This window comes from Peromyscus maniculatus, chromosome X, assembly GCF_049852395.1.
Source record: "Peromyscus maniculatus bairdii isolate BWxNUB_F1_BW_parent chromosome X, HU_Pman_BW_mat_3.1, whole genome shotgun sequence".
In the NCBI taxonomy this organism is placed as follows: domain Eukaryota; kingdom Metazoa; phylum Chordata; class Mammalia; order Rodentia; family Cricetidae; genus Peromyscus; species Peromyscus maniculatus.
Window position 1 is genome coordinate 128,549,429 of NC_134875.1, and position 19,198 is coordinate 128,568,626.

General features: G+C 38.8%; 1 long non-coding RNA gene across 1 annotated transcript in view; it reads right to left on the minus strand.

Annotated features, from left to right (window-relative positions):
• Positions 1 to 1,480: 1,480 nt before the first annotated feature.
• The window catches only part of LOC121825674 (uncharacterized), a 91,281-nt gene continuing 73,563 nt past the window's right edge, over positions 1,481 to 19,198 (minus strand). The window contains exons 14-15 of the long non-coding RNA XR_006068034.2: positions 16,434 to 16,649; positions 1,481 to 1,656 (exon numbers count right to left, since the gene is read on the minus strand). This is a non-coding gene — a long non-coding RNA (uncharacterized LOC121825674). The remainder of the gene's footprint in view (positions 1,657 to 16,433; positions 16,650 to 19,198) is intronic.

Here is a 19,198-nt window from a genome sequence, read left to right on the forward strand (position 1 = left end):
AGGCTTCCTTACCAAGTATCAGGTACTGTTACGGATTTTACAACATATCTGATCCAGATAGAAACACACTTGATCCCATCATCATGCACATTCCAGTATCCAGTGAAAATACTCTGATTGACACCAATCTTCAACTTAATAAAAGTAGTCTGTTGGATCACAAAATAGAATTCAAATCTACAAAAGATATTTTAACACAGGATTAGTGGCACATACTCTTAATCTCAGCATTTGGAATTCTGAGGCAAGAGAGGATCATGAGTTTGAGGTCAGCCTGTGCCACACAATGATGCTTTGTCCCCCAAAGACAAAAAAGCTAAAACAAACACTCAAAAACATAAAAGAAGATAATTTTACACTGACCAAAATGGCTGTGTCTCTATAGCAGGGCTTATTAAGTCATAAGGAAAAACTAGTTTTTTTTAAAAAGAAGGAAATGAGGGAAGAAAAGGAAGGAAGGAAGGAAGGAAGGAAGGAAGGAAGGAAGGAAGGAAGGAAGGAAGGAAGGAAGGAAGGAAGGAAGGAAAAGGACTCGGGCTTTACAAACAGACTTACAGTAGTGGTCACAAATAGAAAAACTAGCCAATTGCAAAGCAATAGGTATATCCTGTTTAAAAATTATGTTTCAGTGGCTGGGGAGATGATTTAGTGAGGTGCTTGCCACACAAACATGGAGTCTTGATTTTGATACTCATGCATGTAGCTAGAGTTTTCCTGCCTTGCCCACAGTCAGGACAAATCTCTGTCACCTGCCAGTCCCACAGCCGCTCAGACCCAACCAAGTAAACACAGAGACTTATATTGCCTACAAACTGTATGGCCGTGGCAGGCTTCTTGCTAACTGTTCTTATATTTTAAACTAATCCATTTCCATAAATCTATACCCTGCCATGAGGCTCGTGGCTTACCGACATCTTCACATGCTGCTTGTCATGGCGGTGGCTGGTAGTGACTCCTTCTGCCTTCCTGTTCTTTCTTTTCTCCTCTCTGTTAGTCCCGCCTATACTTCCTGCCTAGCCACGGGCCAATCAGTGTTTTATTTATTGACCAATCAGAGCAACACATTTGCCATACAGAACATCCCACAGCACATGCAAGCTAAGTGAACACAGATACTGAATTCTATCCCCAGACCTCTTTTATTTGAATACACATGATGGCAGTGCTGGTGAACTGGAGCCAGGAGGACCCTTCGAAATTGCTGGCCATCCTAGCCAAATTGATAAGGCCCAGGCCAGTGAGAGATCCTGATTCACAAAGCAAGTTAGATGGCAGCTGAAGAAAAACAATACACATGGACTTTTTACCTGCATACACATATGCAGATGACCTCACATGTACACACACACAAAAATAAAGAAATAGTAACTTGCATGAGTATGAATTAAACAAAATAAACTCCATCTAAAGCACAAAATTAAACACAAGTTTAGAAGGGAGCATAGAGTTGATTAATTCTTCCTTTGCATACATATTCATTAAATTAGTTTAATGTTATTCTTTAAGACAAAGTAATATAATACAGACTTCATTTGATTTGCTTTTCACTCGTGTGCTGTTTGTTTTGATTCTGCATGTCAACTGTTTCTTGAGGATATAGCTTTATTTCTATCAGAAAGAGTTTCACTGAAGAAGGCATTCATGGCAAGGATCCCACTGTGTGAAACAAACAGGAAAACAGTATAAAAAGAGAAATAGTGAGAAAATACAGTTTCTAACAACATTCCTAGAGAATTCAGTTAAAATAATTCAGATCACTTAGACATATTTTAGAAGAAAATAAAACACAGTTCAATTTAAATCATTTACTAAAATTTACTCAAAATGTAATATTCCGCATATGTATGATAACAAGGCTTCCCATGCACTGAGTTTCATAAGGCCCACACAATGCTTTTCCTGTTTTAACTCTGCCTTCTTACTTCACTTGAAACTATTCTTCTTCTACATCTTAGGTTTTAAAATCATTGGAAAACAGTTTAATTAATTCCATAATAATTGAAACAAAGCAAACAAACAATAATCCCCCTCCCAAAAAAATTGAAAATGTCCCTGGAAGAGAAGACAAACTGGCCAGTACTTCTAGTGTATGGACTAAGTTTGAATAGTAGTATGATTTATGACCTGTATGTTTTACTGTGTGTTCAAACATCAAGGTGTACTCATGCACTAATATACTTCATGTGTACAGTAGACTTGGGATATATTCAGGTATCTGGTGGAGTTAGATAACATTATGCTATCAGAATTTGCCTGACCACTCTTACTCATTTTTTATACATAGATTTTAGAATCAGCATCCCTGGTTAGCCTCCAAAATTCCTGTTTGTATTTTAATATATTGCTATGAAGTGTGAGTTGTGTGTGTGTGTGTGTGTGTGTGTGTGTGTGTGTGTGTGTGTGTAATAAAGATAATTAAATAAGAAAAAAATCATGAATTTAAGAGGAAGTGGAAGGGACACAGAAGTAGTTGGAAGGAAAAGAGGAAAAAAAACTCAAACACTTTATAATTTAAATAATAAATAAATAACCAGGATTGATATCATTGTCCATCCTCACTCCTTTCCTCTTGGGGAAGAATTCTTTGGGATTCATTAACAACACTTTAGCATTTAAGTTTATTGTATTTATGTGAGTCTCACATACTTGTATTTATTTTAAAAAATATTTATTGGACTGGAAAGATGGCTGAGTCATTCAAGGCTAGGCCCACAACCAAAACAATAAAATATTTACTTATTTAAGAGTCTTTTTGCCTGCGTGTCTGTCTGAGCACCATGTGCATGCATACGACCCAAGGAGTCCAGAAGAGGACATCAGATTCCCCTGGAAACTGCAGTTACAGGTGGTTCTTTTTCACTATGTGGGCATTGGAATTCAAACCTGGATGCTCTAAAAGTGCTCTTGCCACTGAGCCATCTCTCACTAGGTGATAATTACCCATAAAAAGAATGTCTTTTTTTTTCTTTGTTGGCCTAGTCAATTGATGGATTTTTTAAGACAGAGTCTTGCTATGTAGCCCATGCTGGCTTTGAACTTAGTCACCCCACCTCAGCCTCCAGAGAGCTGAGATTACACACTCTCAGAGGAGATAATATGGTGACTTAGAATGTGAAAAGTTTCTGAGCTCTAAGACTGTTCAAGCAAATATCAGGCATATTATAAACTATGTTAGCAATTCCAGATTCTTTCTCCACTAAAGTTACATGACACTCAAAACTGTAACACATTCTCAGAGGCATAATTGTGTCCTTGTGCAATTTCCTGGTAGGAATTTTTCTTTGTCTCTTCCATGCAAGACACTTTGTCAGAAGCTAGATGTTAAGGAGAGTAACTTTTTATGGGGATAACCTTGAATTCATTCATTCCACTCACAGATATAGAAAGAAATAAAGGCAGACACAATAATATAGATAGAACTATATTCTAGACATAGCTGTTATAGATGCAGTTATAGTGAAGGAATATCTTGATGATTGAATTAGGATCAGTAATGAATTACCTAAGATATAATTAGTAACAAAAGTTAGGATGCCAAAACGTTTTAGATAAACTATAGTCCGAATCTGGAATGGTCATCAAAGGCTCATGTCTTTTCATAGTAGATGAAGATATTTGGGGGTCTCTGGAGTCCTTAAGAACAGGTGATGAACTGGCTTTTTGGAACCTATTCCCCATGCTGGAATGCCTCCCCCAGCCTTGATGCAGTAGGAGGAGCTTGGTCCTGCCTCAAAGTAATATGACATGCTTTGTTGACTCCTATCTGAACAGAGGAGGAGTGGATGTGGGGCGATAGATGGGAGGTGGGGGGAGGGAAAAGGAAGAGAGGGAGGGGAAATTGTGATTGGTATGTAAAATAAATGAAAAAAATTAATAAAAAAAAGAAAAAGAGGAACTGGAGCCTAGCTGTCAGAGAAAGTATGTCACTATGAAGGACCTTTGAAGGTTATATGTTATAATCCCCTCTAGTTCTGGCCATTCTTTGTTGCCATGGGGACAGCAATGCCTACTGATGCCAACTGCTGCTCCACAGTGCTTCTGACCCCCCAACTACAAGCTTTTGAAATCATTATTCAAAATAAATGTATCCTCCTGGAAATGTATATATTTTCTGTTATGTATTTTGATCACCATGGCATAAAAGCCATGAACACACAGTAAAACATACAGGTCATAAATCATACTACTATTCAAACTTACTTCATACACCAGAAGTACTGGCCTTAATCTGAAGCCAAGTACTTTCACAGAACCTCCAGGTGATTCGCTGGTGTGTGTGTGTGTGTGTGTGTGTGTGTGTGTGTGTGTGTGTGTGTGTGTTCAAGTTTGAGAATTGATTCCTTCCAAGTGAAATGGACATAAAGATTGCCAGAGCAGTAATGAAGTCAGTAACTGAAAAACAGGTCCTTATTTCCATGTCTCCAAAAATTTGAACAACTTTCATCCTTCAAGTACAGGCATGCCACCAAAGAGACGAGCTGCCTTTTGAAGAAAAGCTTCTAATCAGCATTAAGTCACCGGCAGAGAGAGCCACAGAAAACTGCAATCCCTTATGTGCAACTGCACTCATCTCCAAGATTCAAGTATCAGCTGTGACAGATTTTCAGTTATGTTTTCATATTCATCCCTGCCCTCATCCTCATGACTCCGGGCACATACCTAAAGATTTGTTAGAAAATCAAACTGTAAATCAAACTGGTAGTCCAATTTGAAAGACCAGAAGAACACCTTGAACCTTTTCCTTATGCTGTCAAACAGGAAAAAGAGTGCTTTTAAGCATTCATTACTCCATGGTGGTTTTTTTAATGCATCACACCTTGGTGACAGTATCATGTTCAGGCTCAATTTTGCAGCACCACATTACTTATGTATGCATGTCATATTAGTGATTTCCCCCTATAGTTTGAAACCAATCTAGAAGTGACTTTCTGTCCTAGAGTTTTCTTGATGGGAGAAAACAGAGGGAGTTGTTTCTTCATGACAAGATTGGGTCACTGCTATTAGAAGCCTACTGAAAAGTAATAAGAAAAAGTAAGCCCCAAGACACACCAAATCTCAGTTTGCTTTGTGTGTCCCTTTTCTCCAGTTTTCTTTAAGAAAAAAATTTGAGACACTTTGAAAATGTTACCAGCCTCAGTCAAAATTCCTAAACTCATTTTTTTTCTCCTCTCCTTGGATGATTGTTTTCTCTATGGTCTTCTCCTGTTCCACTTTCAAGTCCATGCAGCACAGTTTTTATTAATGCTCAGAGGGGAAATGTCATCTTAATAACAGTCAGGAGTGGCTCAAAAGCCATTTCTCATTAGATGATGACAGGTCCTGTCATACTCAATACATCCTCATGAAAAAGCAAAATGAAAGAGAGTTTTATATCTAAAATATTTTGGAAGTATAATTGCAGGGAGAAATGGGAAATGGAATAATTCAGGGCACAACTGATTCTAATGATAGAGAACGATGTATTGCCTGTGCTATGAAGTAGTATTCTATTTTGTACCTTTTAAGTGCATATTTCTCAAAAAATGAATTGTAAAATATATTATTTTAAATACAATCATCCGAAGAAAATATTTAACATTAGGATGTGGGCTAATATCATTCACTGCAGGGACACTTTCAATTAGAACAAGGCAGTCTTCAGCTGTTACCATTCAATGGCTAATAAACAATTCACCATTGTTTATTAATTAGAAGATCTATTAGGTTCCTACTGTGTACATTAGGAAGCACAGAGGACATAAAGTATACTGAGAAGTTCGAAATTTGACCCTGAAATGTGAGGTACTTTCTAGTGTCAGTTGAAGCCGTTGTGAAAACTGGGCAGTGAGAACCTCTAAGATACAGTGCTGTTAGATGAAGTTAGATGAAGCATGCTCAGAAAAAAAACATTACCAGGCTCCCCTTCAGGAATTGAGCTAGGAGACAAAATGCCAGAGGTGACGAGAAAATTGCACTGTGTGAAAGAATATGTCCAACAAACACTACCAGGTGCCTCAAATCCTACCACTGTGCAGTCCATTGGAATCATTGATAGCTGTGTGCAAGGTGCTGCTATGATAATCTCATGGGGAATATAGTGTTTACAGAATGAGCAGCTCATCAGCATCTACTTTTCAACCAGCCTCTGAAGGAAGAGTAGGAGAAACATGATGACACTGGATCTTTAAAGAGACCTTTAGGTGATGGGAAGGAAGGAGAGAAACACTGCTGAATCCAGGGATGAAACAGAGTTGCTGGGTAGTCTAATGATTGCTTCGACACAGGGGAATGTGAGGTAACTTACCTCATCTCTGTATCTGGAAGGGGCATCTCTGACATTGCGAATGTTTTTAGCGCATTTGGAGAATGGGACTTGAGGCTGCCACAGCATCCCAAGAAACCAATTTGACACATGTGGCAATGCAACAACAGTGGACTAAGGAGACCACCAGCACTAGATAATTAAAGTCTTGTGTAGCAGGTAAAGCAAAATCCAGTCATACATAGAAGAAAATAGCAGTAGAATATGTCACATAAGAGTTCCTCTCACTTACAAGGAATCAAGCTAGGCAGGAGATGGTTGAAATAGCAGCTGCACATTGTTGCCAGGAACAAAGATTCCTTTCATTCTATTTTCTCTTCCCAGTTTGGGGTTCTTATCTTTTATAATGCCTGCTAGTCCAAGGTGGCTGTTGGAGCTCTGGTCATTACACACACATGTGAGCTGAGCAGCAGGAAAACGTATGATGAAAGAATGGCCTTTTGAGATGAGTTAGTTCTCTGTAAAGACTCAGAATATTTATCTGTCTGTAATTTAGTCTCATGGTCATACAGCTATAAAAGAAACTAGGACATGAAATTATTTCTTTGCTGGGTGGCTATACACTGTAAGAAAGGAAAGATGGCTACTTGGAAGGAATAGACAGCTGCTGTTGTATTAATTTCCATGTGTATGCACATTTATTTGTGTTTTCAGTAGAGTCAATTTCCAGCAAGCCATTTATCCCAGGTTCTTTTACAACGGTAACTCACTCAAGTCGATTCTCTAAATATTTGAGCTTTGAAAGCAGAAAAGCATACTTGAGAGTGAATCTTGACAATCACTGGATGAGTACCTCTTATAAGCTCCACAGTTTATAAGTAACTTTCTCATTATACCCCTGCAATGTATCTCATAAATAATATAATTCCAACTTACAGATAAGTAAACTGAGGTTCAGAGAGGCCATAACAGATGCCCAAGACAGTTCAGTTTGGACTGAATTAATTAGAATCAGTTAGAATCTGATTATTTGAAGCAGGAATAACCAAGCTTTCTTGCAAAATCAAGTCTTCTCAACTGAAAACAAAATGCGTCAGCAGGGTACATTCATGCCACTCAACCGTAGAGAGTGAGTTGGAGGGAACACAAGGGAATCTGTCCTGCTCACATCTTTCATTTTTTCTCCTACAGCTACAATCACCCCAGGGACCAATGTGAATCTGTGATTAAGCAAAGACTAGTGGGCCCCTTCATGAAGACAATGGAGTGGCCATCCTGCTGAAGACTCAGCATACTAGGATTGACCTTAAAGACCATTCCTTCTCAGCCTCCACAGGCCACCTTCACCTCTCCTCTACCTGAAGGCCCTTCCCTGGTCATTCTCCCCAGACAGGAATCTTTCTCTACCCAGAGCTTAGATCAAATGTCATCTCCTATATAAAGACCTTCTGGTGCCTCTGATAGAATGAATTCCTCTCCCTCATCCTTCTCTGCCCAGATGTCTTACAGACAATGGTTTGTCTTCAGCTGTGACACAGATTTGTCTGAGCTACCTACCAAAAGAAGCAGGGTAGCCTTCTACTCCAGTGGTTCTCAGTGTGGCCCCTGGATTAGGGAGAGGCAAGCAGCAGCACCTGGGAACTTGTTAGAAGCCACCTCCTTGCAACTCAGACACTCTGGGTGTCTTAGCTAGAGTTTCTATTGCTCTGGAGACACCATAACCATGGCAACTCTTATAAAGGAAAATGTTTAATTGGGTAGCTTACTATTCAGAAGTTTAGTGCATTATCATCATGGAGAGAAGCATGGCAGTATGCAGGCAGACATGGTGCTGGAGAGGTAGCTGAGAGTTCTACATCTGGATCCCCAGGCAGCAGGAAGAGACAGTGAGCCACTGGATCTGGTTTGAGTATCTAAAACCTCAATACACATCCCCCAATGACACACTTCCTCCAACAAGGACACACCTACTCCAATAAGGTCACACCTCTCTATGGGCCTATGGGAGCTATTTTCATTCTAACCATCACACTGGGGAAGGCCCCATCATCTATGCATTTGATGATGGACAACAGCTCTATTTTCTTTTATTCCTTCCTTTCTGCCACAGTGTCTGGCTGCTGGGAACTGTTTTGCTGGATCAGTTTAAACACTTCCAACACATAGGCATGACTAAGAGAAAGCCCAATTCTGCTGCTAGGTTTACCTCTGCTTGTTAGAGCTGAAATGTGTTAACCTTCCTTTCTGGACTGGTTGTCAGAAAGGAAGAAAACCCTGTCGGGTTACATCAGGCAGAATCAATTGCCAGCTGACACTCTTTGCATGTAGTAGTCACAACTATTATAAATCATCGATGAAAGTTTAATGACAGCTTTCTTGCCCCACCTCCCTGTACACAACATCTTGTTAGCAAGTCATGGAGATGCTAAGCTAACAATATATTTACTGCATCTTCGAAGAATATGACAATTCTGTGAGTTATGTTTCTTTTATTGTGTGAAACATCATAAAAAGAAGGACTAGTAGCGTTTCATTTCTTTTTCTATTATACTGTCTTGCTGTTTTTATGATACTCTTTATAAAATATATAGGTATATAATAACACAAAAATTTGTTTCTGTAATAGACTAGATTACACATTATGTCCCATGGCCCTATGGTGTGTATGTTTCCTACCTACCCAAATTTGTTCACATGGGAAATAATTCTGTCTATAATGTCATCTTTAAAGGGCTGCCTCCAGTAATCACAGTGTTGCTGGCAAAATTGAGGTTTGCTGCCCTGGCTCCCATTATTGCTTTTCTAATTTGACTATGGCTCATCCAGAACTAGAAAATGTAGTCAGCTGGCCTATGGATTCCTAGCCCTAAAAATCATCCCCTTGTGCCTCAAGCTAAACTTATACCTTCTGCTTTAACTTGCTATTCAGAAGACAGATGCCGTATTTTCTTAATCCCTCTGAAGGATGGTGATCCTGCTGTTCCTTTCCATCTTTCAAAGTGTCAGCACTACCAGAGACTAATGTAGGTTAAGGAAGCAGAGGTGTGGAGATACTTAGTTCAAATATGAGATATGTGCTACATTTTTTGACTCCTGCCACCCCTCCATGGTTTCAATAGAGAACATCAGAATGCTTTGCCACAGAAATCTGAAAGGATATGGGTACAGTAGCTTGGTTTCCCTTATTTTCAGCATTCTCAGATAGACACCAAAGAATTTAGATGATAAGGCTCTTAAAGACTGCCTTCCAAACAAAATTAAGAATTTTTTGTGCATATATACTACTAGGGATGAACCCCAGGGTCTCATGCACTAGGCAAGTGGTCTACCACTGAACCACATATAGTCTCAAAATAATACTTTATGGAATCTAAATTTTTAGTGTCTATACACAACAATTGGTAAAAAGCATGTTATATATAACTAAGCAGAATCAAGAGTAAAAGGTTGAATTCCCCTTGATTCTCCTAACCATGAAACATCTTTTAAAATTTAACTCATACACATTTAGGGGTAAATCGCCTGTTGTGATTTCAGTGAGAATATCCCCCTGAGGTTCATGGAGTTGACTGTTTGGTCCCCAGTTGATGGCACTATTTAAGAAGATTTAGGAGACAGGACCTTGCTGAAAGAAGTGTGTCACTAGAGGTGGGCTTTGAGAGTTTGATTTCTCTGATGTTTCCTTGCAGTTCAAGATGTGAGTTCACAGCATCCTGCTCCAGCTGCCAAGCTTGCCTGCTATCTCTGCCCTGATGTTATGGACTCTAACTTTTTGGAACCATAAGTCAAAATAAACTTTCTCTTTTAAGTTGTATTGGTCATGGTGTTTAATCACAACAGAAAAGTACCTAAAATACCTAAAATGTAGACAGTTGCTCGGCTCTCCTCATAGGGTAGTAACAGTGAATTGTGTAAGGAACTATATTGAAGCCAGGCCAGATGACACCTGGGAGGCTGAGGCGAGAAGGTACCAGTTTGAGGCTAGCCAGAGAAACATGGTGTGTTCAGGGCCAGCTTGAGTTACATAGTGAGACCCTGTCACAGGAAAAGAAGAAAACATAAAATGGAAAAAATAAAAGGAAGTATGCTGGAAAGATGGGCATTTTTGCCTAACTTTCAGGCTTATGGTAATGAGATATAAGCCCTCTGTGTTTGCTGGTTGAGAATAGTTTGTTTGATGTCAGGAACTCAAAATTTGGGGTTTTCTTAGAAAGACTTTGATTAAATAAAAAATAACAAATAGTAAGTGAATTATATTTTAATTTTAATTTTCTTTTTACTTTTTGAGATTATGATATAATTACATCATTCCTGCCTCCCTTTTCCTCCCTCCAACCCCTCCTATAAACCCCTCTTTTGTGTCTTTCAAATTAGTGGGCTCTTCTTTCCTTATTATTACATTTATATGTACATGTATATTCCTAAACATGTACATACAACATGTCCAGTCTATATAATGTTACTTATATGTGTTGTGCCCAGATTGTGACCCCCAGAGAGACCACCAAAGACGAGCATGCCGGAATGCAAAAGCATGGTTTAATTCTGAATATCCAAAAGCAATACAAGCCTAGGCAGGGACTTCGTCCAATACATCCAATGCAGTGGAGGCTGGAGGAAGCTCCCACCTGTCTGCAAGCTCAGTTTTTAAAGGGAAAAGTCACAAGGTTACATCATTTAGGGGTGCTAGTATGAATACAATTCTGATTGGCTCGCTTCTAGGGACTTTTAGAAATTACTTCTAAGGGAGTGGTTGCCCGCCACCATTTCTCATTGGCTGTCCTCAGGTGGGGGCATTTCTGTGGTCAGTTACCCTGGAAACCAGGGAAAGGACATTCCATAGTCTGGCAGGCATTACCTCGTGACTATCTTGTGACTCTGTACTTTTACACTTCCTGGTTTCTGGAATCTGAACTGACTGGTTTCAGTAACTAATGGCCTATTCCCAAAAGGAGAAATCTTAGGCCTTAATTTTAGGGTGAAAGCATTTTGGTCTTATTTCTAAGATGGCTCATTTTGGTCTCACAATATGTATAAGTTTTCAGGGATCACCATTTTGCATTGGATAACAAATTGGTGTGCTTTTCTGCCACTCTTGACCTTCATTAGTTGTCTGTAGTTCTTTGTATGGGGTTGGGGCCTTGTGAACTTTCTCTGTCCACATCAGCATGTCTGTTGGTATCATCCATGTACTTCAGACCAAGGGCCCAGAGACCTCTGATTTGAACCGCTCTAAGGAGACTACCTTTCATGGTACCAGAAAGTACCATGCATGCTTCCAAAGGAGGTAAGCAATCAACAGGCCTGCCCAGCTGTGATGCCTATGAACTACACAATGACGAACATAACATGATAACCCTAAGGGTGCAGTAGTAGCATGTATACCTTGGTAGTCACCAACAGCTCTCTAATTGGATATAAGACACTCTCAAAAAGAGAGAAATCATGTCTGGTACTGGAAACCTAGCCAACTATACAGGACTAGTGAAGTCATGAGTCATAGATGAGAACCTACAACTGCCACTTTACCAGACCAAAATAATCCCTAATGACAATCTAAAAATTTATCCTTATTTCCACAGTGTCATCCTACCCCTCATCAAGGAAACTTCTCTTAGTAACAGATGGAGAACATTACAGAAAACTACAACCAATCAAGATGAGGAGTCCAGTCTCAAAGGCCTAAGGCTCAGGGATCATGTTAGAAGAGGGAGTGGACAGATTCTAAAAACCTGAGGAACAAGAAGTTTGCTGTGAACTTGTGATTCCTGGAAATGTCAAAGCTATAACCATAAAGTCTCAGCTGCATAACTACCTAAAAATGGGCTAAAATGGGTTATCTTAAAATTATGTGCAACTGAAAGGCCTGTTGACTACCTTCTCAAGTGACACTATAAAACATAGCTAAAGCTGCACTAGCCCACTGTGCCTATGAAACCAGGGATACAAACTGCTTGGGTTCTTGTCTGAGATGCCTCTCAGTTAGGCTGTGTTAAAGAGTAGCCTAGAGTATTTCTAAACAATGAAGGCTGTTTTTTATATTTTTTTCTGCCATACCATAGGGTTTTCCTATAGCCTTGAATATCAGCTTGAGTCCCTGAAAGCCTCTCTACAGCAATATGCCTTTTCAAAGAATTTGGTATCAGGGCATTCTTCCTCTTGGATGAATAAGAGAGTTTGAAAGTAATTGCAGAGTTCCTAAGTTAGTAGGACTTTGGAGAATATAGGCCAACTTGAACTTGAGGTACTTAAGACCCTTGTAAAAGTTTTATGGTTCTTTCATGCATTTGCTTTTGTGCTCCAAAATGCAGAAAGACCTTGAGGGAGAGAAGAAGAAGCAAAATATTATCAGAAGGGAAAAAATCTTGTGAATACTACCTGTAGGGGAAAATGTGAAACTGTATCTTAATTTCTTTTCTTTGTTTCAAAGTATGTTACTCCTTATGAAAAATGAGGCCTGTGAAGGACAGGAAATGTAGCAAAGTCACTCTTTGTAACAAATCCCCATTTCCATGTATATCCTGTGACTAACTGAAAAATCTGTAACTGACTGTAAGGGCTCTAGAGTTCCTGTATTGATTGCCAAAAGTCTCATTTCCCCCAATTTCCTATTACCTATTATTTAGCGCTCATTTATTCATTTATTTACTCGGTGAATAGTTTTGTAATACCTACCATGTACCACATGCAGCATTATGTAATAAAGATAAGGTAGAGTTGGGTATGGCAATAGATACTTGAAATCCCAAGAATTAGGCAGTGGAGGCAGGAGGATCATGAGTTCCAGGCCAGCATGAACTACAGAGGGAATTCTGTGCAGCCAGAACTATTTAGTGAGATGTAGTCTCAAAAACAAAACAAAGCAAACAACAACCAAACAATAACACAAAATGCAAAGGATAAAAGGATATGACAATGGAGGCAGTAGTAAGTGAAACAGATATGTGCTGATAAAGAGAAAAATAGTCAAGACCATGACACTTGTCAAAGAGCATAAGAAAGAGTATTCCAAAGGGGATTGTTAGAGTCTGGATAAAGTCTGTCACATGGGTCTTGCAATGGGGAAAAGAAGTTGGATGTGACTCCTCATCCAAATAACCTGTTTTACTGGTCAATCTCCCCATTTCTTCAATTATCCTTCTTGTTAAAGGCAATAGTAGACATTCTTCCCTTCCTTCAAACAGTATAAGCCCCTTTTCTTATTTGGTGGAAGAAACTTGATAGCTTGTAAAAATAATCAGGCAAGCACCTAATGAAATTTCTTTGAAAACAAGGGAAAAGCAGAGCTTATTGTCTGGAAACCAAGAATTTTTAGTCCAAAGGGCAACTAGCTTGACAAGCTTTCTAGAGTTAAGGAAGTTATTTACATAAGACAAAGAACTCACTGTTTCCGAGAGGAATTGCGCAACCACAACAAAAGAGCTCAATAATATATTACAAGAAAAACTTGTTGTAATAATACAATAAATTGTGTTCTTTTCACACTGAAAAATCAAATTTTAGATTTGCATTAATATATTATTGAGCTCTTTTCTTATTGATGCTTTGAGAAAGGGTCTCATACTACAACCCACGCTGGCCTGAAGCTCACCAAAATCCTCTTGCCTCAGCCTACCTTGGGCTAGTAGTACAATTGTGAGCCACAATATCTGTCTTGTTATTGAGCTCTTAAAAAATGATAAAAGTCTCTTACAATGAAATTCATCCAATGATCAAACATTAATTGATCAAACCTGAAATTCTGTATCTAAAAACACTCTACAACTTTCTTATATCCATTCATTTTTCATCCTTCTCTTCTTCTCTTCATTATTTTGAAACAACTGTAGTCTTACTTTAGGACAAAATTGCCCTGTTTTTTTTTCCTTAATGAAAACACATTCTTTTTACTCTGTATACTTTTCCTTATTAAAAACATATCTTACCTTCCTTGAATATTTATGTACAGTCATTTCTCCTTCACCCTTATTAGTTCTAGAAGTTTTAATTACATATCTTGATTATAATTTTTAACTATAAGTAACTCTTCCTTTGCAGAGAAAACTAGGGAGGAGATAATTATAAAGTTATAGCAGCATCCTATACAAGCAGACTAGCAAATTTTATGAATACATATTTTATCTCTTATAGGTAAATGCAATTCCCACATAATATAATTTTTCATGATAATTAATAGGCCCCAATATACTCACTTCTCTATACTATATAAAATTATTAAACTCAAAGTATATAAACCCAAATTTAGGTTCGGTAATTAGTATTTTAGTAGTTCATCTCATTTAGAAATTATCTAGATATTTAATAACATCCACTATTGATTTACTTTAGTGTAACTCTAAGTTTTCACACTACCAAATATTTTGGAAACTGTTTTCATATAGGCATAGTAGGACAATGAACAAAGCTAGTCATCATACACAGTTATTTCTTTGTTAGATTTTTAAAATTTATATATTGAAACGCAGGCTCACTATATAGCCCAAAGTGACCTGGCATAATGTTAGTGTATCAACCTCCCAAGTTCTGGGGTTATAACTATCAGACCCTACCTGCTTGGAGCCTCACCCAGGGACTTGTGGTACCTAATTAAAACCTAACTCCTAATGACCCAAAAGCCAAATCTCAGGAAGGGCAAATTGTGTCAATCATAAAATAGACTATCTAATGACTCTATTGCTGAACACACCACACACTTCAGTCATAGGTTAGGGAGAAATCGAGTTTATAGTGACAAGAGCTAGGTTTACAGATCGAGAAGATATTATGTAGTCTGCTAGAGGAAAACTGTCACCAACAGTCTTACCCAGCTTCAACCCTGATGAACAAACATGACACACAAATATGTGTGTGATAGTGACACAAATGTCATGGGGGCAGTCAATGACTTTCTGATTGGATTTAAGGCCTGTTCCATGGGAAGAAATACATGTCTGGTACAGCCAAGGACCCTTGGTCCATGGCAAAGTTTGTAAGCTAATAGCTTCAAAGGGTAAAGATACACCTATTATTAGCCTACTAGACTGATAGAGTATCAAATTACCTTCTAACTTTGTATTTCTAGACCTGTAAATTAATGAAGCCTTCAGATCGTCGAAGAAGGTTTTTGTGTGTGCAGTGGATGATAGTTAACTCAGAAACTCACAACTGGTCAAAGCACAGAAAGTAAGTATCATTAGATTGCTCAGCTACAATGGCACATTATATTGTCCGCTCTCTCCATCATGAAGGCTCAGGGACCACTGTAGAAGAGAGTCAGAAATATTGTAAGAGCAGAGATAGGTAGAGCCAGAGCATAATAATGTCTTCTGGACATGACAGAACCATGCTGTATTTAGAAACTCATAGCAGCTGTGTTACCTGCACAAGATCTATTTGAGATCAAGCCAGTCAAGATTCTAATAGGAAGGGAAGAGGACCTCACAAGATGCTACTCAGAACTGAAGAATTATTGACAGTTAATGGCTTCTGGGAGAGGGAAAGTCCATTTTATTTAAGATTGTAACTCCTGGTTTGTGGATTAAATTACTATAGAGGGCCCCATGAGTATTTGGGCATCAAAAATTGGACTTTGTAGGTTATTAACTACAACCACCACTACCACCACCACCACCACAACAACAAAAGAAGGGAAGGGGTTAGCAGTGAATGAGGGAGGAGTTTGTGGGGGTAGTGGGGATGAATATGAGCAAAATAAACTATATGAAATTCTCAGTGAATAAAAGTATTATATTTAAAAATATGCCCCCTAAAAATATATTACTTCCTATGTATTCAAATGTACACCATGCAAATGGCTTAAAGATAAAACTAAGCAACATATCTCAACAAATATAAAATCACCCTATTTATTCTCAATTATAAATTCTTTCTCTGAGAAATTGCTCACTGTGTTTCTATCTCTCACAGTATATATCAATGATGATGGTGATTATGATAATTACTTTCCAAGACAAATTCTCACTACTAGGTCTTGATTGCCTAGAAATCACTATCTAGAGCAGGCTGGTATTGAACTCACAGATATATGCCTGCCTCCCAAGTGCAGGGATTAAAGGCATATGCCATCATACTTGACTATATACTCTTTCTTAAAACTTTTCTATTAGTTATCTGGTAAATATTTTGATCTTAAGGCCTTCTGCTTTTATGATGTTTTAAAAGATGGTCCAGAGATAGAGATAGGGACTCTCACCTTGCTTCCCTTGATCTCTGTTGACCCTGGTGCTGATGTCAGTTGGCCTAGCAGCCTGGGCAACTGAAGGTCTCTGATGGTACAACTGTCCAGTGAAACCTGAGGCTTCTGGGCTGGAAGAGTATGAGCCAAGGAGCTCCTTATGGAAAGTGTTACTTCTCATTTGAAGTTGATGAGCTCCAGCCAAAGTTCTACTTTGGTGGGTCCTAAAGGCAACTGAAAAAGATTTACTTTATTTACCCTAAATATCCAGTAACTTATTTTGTTGTATCCATGTAGAAATTCACTAGTGAACTTTACCTTCCTTTTATACCATTTTTAATTTCTTTCCAAAAATTTAAAAAATATTCTATGTTTAAAATACTTACTTTTGTTCTTTGACAGTTCCATACATGGATATAATGAAATTCCATCTTTCCTGTCCCCAATTATCCTGCCTCATTCATCCTGCCTCACCCTCCCTTCTTCCATCACCAAACCCTGCTTCCTAACAAGTCCCCTTTCTACTTTTATCCTCTCATCCCCCCTTCTCTCTCTCTCTCTCTCTCTCTCTCTCTCTCTCTCTCTCTCTCTCTCTCTCTCTCTCTCTGTGTGTGTGTAAAATCTACTGAATTTAAATTAGGCTGCATGTATGAGCTTGGGTCAGAGATTATTTCCTGGAGCATGGGCAACTTATCAGTGGTTACGTTACAACAGAAAGTGACACCCCTTCTGCCCAGGGCCAATAGCCCTCGGAGAAGGCCTCGTGAGCCCTTCCTCCATCCATGATGAAATGTTGACAGGCAGAATCTATTGCAGAGCTTGTGTACTTTGCCACCCCAGCTGCAGTGAGTGTGTAAGACAGATCATGAAACAGTGTCTTCTGGACATAGCATACCACTTCTTATTGGCCCAGATAAGAAGCTATACAAATGGCTCACAGGCTAAGACTAAGCAACTTTTTTAAACCATCACAAAACGACCCCATTCCCTCTCAGGGCTCAGATGCTCTCTCTGAGAATGTTCCTACTATTTTTCGGTCTCTATCACTGCACATGTATTTTATTTGAATTTTTATATCAATTATAGTCTGGTAATAACTTTAACAGCCCTTCCTCATGCCTTCAGCTTATTGTTTCTGGCACGACAGACAATGTGGGTTGGTCAGAGTTGAAAGAGGTAGGCGATTGAAATGGGATATCTAGGATTCAAGGATTCAAGGGAGCTGGAATAATGAACGAATGTGACAACGGGAATAGAGGATCCAAGATGAAGGGAAGGAAGAGGACATAGAGACAACTAAGGTTACAAGTTATCTTAGCAAAATCATGCCAGTAAGAAATGAAATAGTCAGATTTGAAAAAACACATAGTTATCAGGGGTTTGGAGAGCCGATTGGGAAATTCTTATAGGAGAAGTAGGATGAAACAGAAAGGAAAGAAAGATTTCAAAAGTTACCAGGAAAATATTGCTGGAGAGATGGCTCAACAGTTGAGACCACTTGCTGCACTTTCAGAGGACACAGGTTCAATTCCCAGCACCCACATGGCAGCTCACAACTGTCTATAACTCCAGTTCCAGAGAATCTGATGCCCTCTTTCTGGCCTTCATGGGTACCAGGTACACATGTTGTACAGATGTATATATAGACAAAACACTCATACATGTAACATTTAATTTTTTAAGAAAAGAATTCTATTCTACAGAGTCAGGTGTAATACTCACATGGACATAGAATAAGAGCCAGGAAGAATTTTCCAGCTCAGGGGCAGTCCCAGTAGCTAGGACAACCCATACAAAAAGCCAATAAGAAGAACTTTAGCCTAGAATATCCTGGCTTGAATAGTCCCACCCAAACTCATATTGAAATAAAATAGTTAGTGTGTAAAATATGAAAAGAGTAAGAACTGAATCCAATTATGATGGTGTTTAGAGGTGGAGCCTTTGGGAGGCAATTAAGATTAAATGATGCTGTTAGGTTAGGACCTTAATTCAGTAAGAGTATGATTTTACAGAAAGAGAAAAGGAACCCAAGATATGGAGCTGTGTCTTTCTCTCTGATATTTACCAGGGATTTCAAAATCTGCAGAATAGCGTTGCCAGATAGTGCTGCTCAGTCTTGAACTTCCCAGCCTTCAGAACCATGAATCAAACCTTTTGTTCTTTATACCTTTCTTAGTCTGTGTCATTAAGATCTGGTAACAGAAAACAGCCATAAATACCTTTCAAAAGAAGACCAGGACTCTATCCCAGCTTCAAAGCACATTCTTACCCCAAATCATAACAATCAGAATGTATCTGCAAGATGGTTTGGCACACTATTATACAGAGCTCAGGAGTTAGACTCACCCAGGGTATGGGTTCCTTAATCAGTACAGCTAGACATGAAGGCAGAGGTGTCCAATGCAGTTCAGAGCAAGAGGTCCAACTTTCTAATGGTACAATTGATCCTATCCAAGTCACTGGCACCATAACTGTTAAAGGGAAAAAAATGCATCGTGCCTAATAAAGACAGTAAGGGAGACTATATTCAGTACTGAATTTTGTAAACAAATTTGAGTGCCACTACAGTAGAATCCAGAGGGAAAGATAAATGGAACTTATCTCTGACATGACAAATTGGGGTTCATAGCAAAAGGCTAGATGGGGAGAGTCAACGGTTGGAATATTAATAAGAAACAGCAGGAGTAAGGGTGCTCTTGATAGACTGAACTTCCAGGACTCTTCCTTAAAGTAGGTCAGATTGACGAATTATCTAGTATATTCAGCATGAGAAATTTGGTCAC